The 7,176-nt window shown below is 21.0% G+C and overlaps 1 pseudogene; it reads left to right on the top strand.

The window, feature by feature from the left end:
- Positions 1-5,945, top strand: part of LOC122711787 — a 40,168-nt pseudogene extending 34,223 nt beyond the window's left edge.
- Positions 5,946-7,176: the final 1,231 nt, after the last annotated feature.

Consider the following 7,176-nt stretch of genomic DNA (forward strand, 5'->3'; position numbering starts at 1 on the left):
TGAAAGTGTGTATACGGGGGAATATCAATAGAATTAAATGATTTATAAAAATCAAAATTAACTAGATATATACTACTCTTATCCTTCTTAGTTAAAAAATCATATCATATCTAGCACTTAAAAATATAAAAACTTATACTTCAATTCTTTTTTTATGATGATTCTTTTTAAGATTTTTCTAGATTGCAATATCTCGAAAAGTAAAGAAATATTGGATAAAAAATTTTAATTAAGGAGAAGAAAACTTTTTCTATAAAAATTATAATATTTTAATACTAATAAAAATTATAATTCTTTTCAAAAAAAAGTAATCATTCAATTCACTAAATACTATTTCATTGCATCCAAAAATAAAAAAATAATTAAAGATTTTTAATATTTTTTTTAAAATTCAACTAAAATGAATATATGAATAGCAAATATTGATCTATATATTAATTCATCTATAAATTTTCTATCTATTATAACATTTATTACAAATATTTTCATTCACCAAAAAAAATATTAACATTATTTTTAATTATCTGAATTTACTTATTATAATTAATAGTAATGTAAATCTTAAATTTATAACACATAACAAAAATATTATAATCTTATATAATTATTATAATCTCATTTCATTTAAAGCGAAAAAAAGAAAAATTATATAATTAATTTATATCAGAAATTACAATGCTTAGTAAGAGAAAGTTGAAAATATTCTATAAATTTTATATGCAATTCAGTGTAATGATTGAGAAAAATAATAAATCGTGCAAGGTTTAGATTGGAATGCATATATGCGTAGTTCTTGGTTTGCCATCGATTTCCATGAAATGAATAATTTCTTTTTAACGTGGACAAAACTTTGAAAAAAAGAATTGGAAACTGATTACCGAGTAGTTGGTGACCAGCGAGGTGGTAACTATATCGAGACTCACATTCAACTATAAATTCAAAAATAAATCAAAAAATAAATGTAAAATAGATAAAAGAATAAATAAATGAGTAGAAGTTAAAGAATAAATCAAGAAATAAATTTAAAAATGATTAGATGAAAGAATAAATGAGTAAATAAACAAAATATATATATTAAAATAATAAACTATAAATTAAAAAGAAAAGAAGAAATAAATAGATAAAAGAATAAGTGAATAAATAAATGAGTGAAAATTATATATTAAGAAATACATTATAAAATAAATATTTAAATAAATGAATTTGCTGATGATTAAATAAATGAAGCGATAAGTAAATATTAATTAAAAAATAAAATAACATACGATAGTAATGTATTAAATAAATTTTATTTCATTATTCACAATAAATGATTAAAAAAATGTTCTCGATATTATAAAAATTTAGTTAAAATATCAACGATCTTCTCTACACGTGTGTTCGTGAGATGTGACCGCTCTATCGCATCGTATGTATGTAAAAGATTGCTGTCGCTGTCACGAAGTTTGACGAAAACGTTTTACCGATTGCGCCAAATCTGACTTATCGAGTACAACGACGAATAAATCAACAATTTTTTAACTTTTATTACTAATAAATAACATCGTAATAATTTATTACGATAAAAAATTGATGTATCTTTATTAAAAAATTATGTATCTTTATAAAAAAATTGATGTATTTTTATCGTTTTATCGCGTCTTTAACAATTTATTACGATAATAAACGTAATTGATATATTTTTATAAACAAAACTAAATTTTAAATTTCTGTAATACTAGTTTTCGTCTAAATTGAAACTGTTATTGTATTAAAATATTCTAAATGCCATTTTATGTGAAAATCAATTATTGATTATTTAAATGATAAGGGGCCGTTTTTTATCTATAATTTAAAATGCGCATAGTGATCAATTGGAAATAACGGTACAATATAAAATAAAACTTTTTAAATAAACAAGAAATTGATAGTGGGTAATAGTGAGTAATTCTAATTTTGTTTGCTAATAATAATTTCTACTAGTAATTATGGCAATTGAATTTAAATTAAAATTCAAATCATCATGCAACATTTAATTCATCAATTCCCAAAAAACCTAAAGCATTTATTATATTTACTATTCAGATTAATATACGCGTAACTGGTCGATGAGATTGAACAATATTTTGATGTTTCCCATAGAGATCTATAACCGTTATTTGATTTTTTTGCTATCCAAAAATCATCCTAGTCAATATATATATATAATATTTATATTATATAAATGTAATATATAATTTACAAATTAATTCAGGATTGAAAAGATTATAAATTCATGCTTATTAAAAAATTAGAAATTTAAAATCAAATTAAATTTAGAGATAAAAGTTTTTTTTATATTATGTGTTAGAAATGAAGTTAAGTTAATAATTAGATTGAAATAATATCAAAAGTTAAATAAAAAATTATAATTTATATTAAAATTAATCATTGAAAGGTAAATTAGAATCTAAGTAATAAATAAAAAAATTTTAAATTTAAATTTAATTATTTAATTAGAACTTAAATAACAAGCTAAAATAAAATTAAAAATTGAAGAACAAATTAAAATGAAATAAAATAAAACTTTAAATATAACAAAACTTTAAGCAAGTTATAAAATTAAATTAATATAAATTTAAAAATTAAAAATAAAATAATTAAACAATTTAAGAATAAAAAGTTAATCAATAAATTGAAAATTGAAAGTTAGAAATGAAATAAAATTAAATGTTAAAAATTAAAGTAAATTAAGAATTAAAATTAGATAAAAATTGAATTCGATGTATTTCTTACATAAATTTGATCTTTGAAAGTGACTCTTAAATCATGATCTTTTTTCTCTATAATCGTAATGCAACGTAAGATAACAATGATTATATTTGAATGTATTTTATGTATTCATGTATTTTATGTGTTACGAAAAATAAGTTTTCTATTATAATTCAATTTAATTATTGTTAGATTTTTGTTATTAATTTATATTACAATAATATATTTAAAATTTAATATATTCCTATGCATTACAAATACAAATTTAATCTAATTTTACATTATTTCTTTAATTTTTATGTTATATTAAAATATTTTAAATGTTATTTATTAATATTAAAAATAATTATAATCATAAATTAAAATCGCAAACCAATCGAAAATTATCACGATGATGAAATGAAATTTCTAATTTTTGCTATATTAAAGCCTGTTGAAAGAATTCTTATATTTTTTAGTATATAATGATTTTTATTCAGTTTTATGTAATTTTATGATTTTCTTGTGTTTTATTTGCTTTGTTTTTAATTTATTTTTAACTTTTTCCCTATATTTTAAATTTTATTTATTATGTATTTAATTATCTTATGATGAATTTCTTATCTTCTTGTTAAACTTTGTTATTAAATTATTCATTATTATTATTTGAATTATTTTTTCGCGCGATTTACTCGATTTGAGAAGAAACCATGTCACTCAGCCAATCAGGAAACTGCATAAGTTCACAATTTAAACGAATCAATGCATATGATATTAGTCTATTGTCAAAAAATCAATAGAGGGAATTGCATTACATCGATATAGATATATCGAAATTTGTGGAATTTGATATTTATTAAATTTAATGGTTTAATTTGTAAATTATTAATGTTTTTTTATATTAATATATTATTGAATCATTTTTTACAAGTATTATTACATCGAAATTAAATTGATTTTCTGTTACCAATAATCCATACTAAAAATATTCGAAGTCGGATTTGAATTTAGTTATTTTTATTTTAACATTATTTAATGTAAAATTATTATATTTGTAGATTATCGTTTAATTAAATAATGGAGATTAGATAATTAGTGGAATGACTTCGAATTTGGTTATGCACGACTTTCGTGCAAGTATGGTAAGATTTGATTTACTTTAATAGAAGACAGTAATTATTATAAGTTTCTCTTGTTTTTTAATCATTTATAAAGTAATTAAGAAATAAAAGTAATTAGACGAGATGTCAATTAATTTTATACACATTCTCGTATACTAAATATGTCTATTTAATGCTAAATATGTCTATTTAGCATTCGATTCAAAACTGAGAATATTTCTTATAATAATCTGTCTGTTTACAAAATAGAATGTATCATTTTTATATTTATTTTTATATTACGTTCAAAGTAGAAAAAATTTTGTTTTCAGGTAATGATTCATGATTGTACGTCGTTCGACATACTTCGATTTGTTGCCGAACTTCAAGCATATTTTCTTCCTCTTCGTCCAATTCGATAATCGAAATCACAGCGAAATGTCATTCTTCCGTCAAAAGTTGTGTCTTTGGATGTTTCGTTAGATGACTAATCTATCTTGTAATTTCTTTTTATTATATTCCCTAATTATTTTACTTTTCCTATATATTGTTATTTAATTTATTCAATAATTTTTAATATTATTTATTACGTATTATTGTAATTAATAATTCTTTCAAAAAGAATGACTTATTCAATTTTTTGTATTAAACTATTACATTCTTAAATTTATTCGTGAAATAGATATTATCAATTTCTAAAATAAAATTTGAACTTGGTTATTGGCTTATTTTAATACATTAACACATTTTCAAAAAAATTTTATATATTTATTCTAAAAATTTTATTATTTTTTCTGTAAGTTATTAATTTAAAAGGGGAAAAAAAAATTTTAATATGAACAATCGTTTCAATAATCGTTCAACACAATGATTAATCAGATAAGTGGTAACATTTGATTTTTTATATGGAAAATATATACATTTTTATTTTCCTCATTATTATTTTTTATTGTAACAATACATATCTACTTGATAAGTTAGTAACTCATGATAGATACAGATGAATTATTAAAAATATTACAATAAAAGTAGAAAAGATTAAATAAATTACATTCTTATTTCAAATATTTATAACTATGTTTCGAATATTTATTATTAATTAGTGGAATTATTGATTACGCGAAGAGATAATTATCTTTATTAAATATTTTTCATCAACTTAGAGTTTCATTTTTCTTATTTCAATTTTTTTTTAAATAATCATTATATGTATATATATAGTTTTAAATTATGATTTTTTCTTTTTTTTTATACAGATTTATTTCTGTATTTGATTTGATTATTTTTTATTTCTTTCCATTTTCTTCTATATTCCATGGGTCAGCAACGATGGCAATGTATGATTTTTTCCATTTAATGGCGACTCGTATGCATTTTTGTTCCTTTAGTCACTCTCGTGATCGTAGTCAGTCACGAAATTTCCGAATCGATATGAGTTACTGCTTGTATATTGACGTAGATTTTTACATAATGAACATATGATATTTATTATATTATACTTCTGAATACAGTAGTAACATTTTATTGTATTTTATTTATTAATTTATGTTATGTTGATTATGTTAATTAATATTTGAAATATTAAAATTAAAATTATTTAATGATATTAGCCATTTATCGAATTTTATAAAAACATAGAAATTACAATAAAATTAGAATAAACGAATAAAATCTGAATTGAGAATATTGTCACCAGAATGTAAAATCCTTTATACGCTTTAGAGAAAAAGAAGATATATATTAATAAATAAAAGAAAAAAGAAAAAAAACGAAATAGGAAAATAAAAAAAATAAAGAAATTGTCCAATTGCATCTTGTCACTATCATTTTTGTTGCACTTTTCTTTATCTTAAACAACAATAATTATTCAGACACTGGTATACAGATATTGAACAGATAGGGTAATTCTGTAAAGATAATGCCGTTTTTAAGAGAAAAACTGATAACTTGATAATCCTTCGCTTTGTACATGTAAAAACAATTTGGAATAGCTGGAGTATCAATATGGTTTTGGAGCCTGAAACTATACTTCCAACAATCTCAACGGCAATCAGCTACATCCTACTTGAGAAGAATCTTACTGCAAACACAGCGCAACAGCTTCCTGGGAATCAATGGAGTGGCGTAGCTCCTTAAACACATTCAGGAATTTTTTTTGGATTGGGAATGTCGCTCAATCAGAGAGCTGATCCACAGTGTTATTGGACAGTGTACCAACTCACTGTACCATACCTCACTGAAGATCTGCAAGCTCGTGAGATTAATATGGAGAGGACATTAGAGAATACCATCGTTTTGGAACTTTTTGAACTGTCAGAATTTCGAGAACCAGAACTATCAGAACTTTCTGAATCGTTAAATCTTTCGAACTTTTAGAATCTTTTATTTTTCAAGAATTCTTTGAATTTAGAACTTTTTCCGAACATATAATTTCGATTTTAGTGAAAACATAAATCGTCATTAGCATATGGATTTTGTTTTTGATCATCTTATTAATTGAACTTTTAACAAAGAATTTTGTAATAATTATTTTTATTATTCTATACCACAGTTCCAGGAAAAGATTGAAGCTAACAATGTAACATTAATTATAAACCTTAATTCAGAATTTAAAAAAAAAAATTAAAATTCTTTTTCCCCTATCTCAAAAGTTGATAATTAAATATTAATATTAGTAATATTATAATATAATAAATAAAATATAATATAATATTATAATATAATATAATAAATATTAATATATATGAACTTTAAATGATTTTTTGAAAATTAAAAATAATAATATTAAAATACCTATACGTACATTCAAAATAAAAGTTTTGTGGAAAGAAAAAACGGTTTGATTAGTTAATGTAGAAATAAACGTCTATTTTTACATGTTCTTTTGTTCCTAAAGTAGTATATTAATTCAACTGTAACAGAGAAGAACTATAAAGCAAGAATCTAACATCGATATATCACTGTAGGCATATAATTAGAATATTCTAATATATTCATATAATATAAAAAAATTTTTTTTTAATATTTTTTATATTTTTTTTATAATATCTCATAATATGTAGATTAATTTTAACAATAGTTTAATTTTTTTGTATTTTTTTTTTGTATTTTGTATAATTAAGATAATAATCATATATATACGAATAAGGTAGACATATTATAGGTATTTTATTATTATATCATTAATTTATAGTTTCGAAAAAAAAATTATTTTAATTTTCAATCTTAGATGATTATGAAAAATTCATAAATAAAATAATTCTCACTATTTTGAACATTCAAAGTATAGCATCTCTTTTACTGCTAATAGCGTGTGGTACCAAAAATGTGGCATCAACAAAACATCTGAAAGATAGTTCCTTGCAAT

This window comes from Apis laboriosa, unplaced genomic scaffold (assembly GCF_014066325.1).
Source record: "Apis laboriosa isolate Shangri-la unplaced genomic scaffold, ASM1406632v1 scaffold188_cov152, whole genome shotgun sequence".
NCBI classification, from domain to species: Eukaryota; Metazoa; Arthropoda; class Insecta; order Hymenoptera; family Apidae; genus Apis; species Apis laboriosa.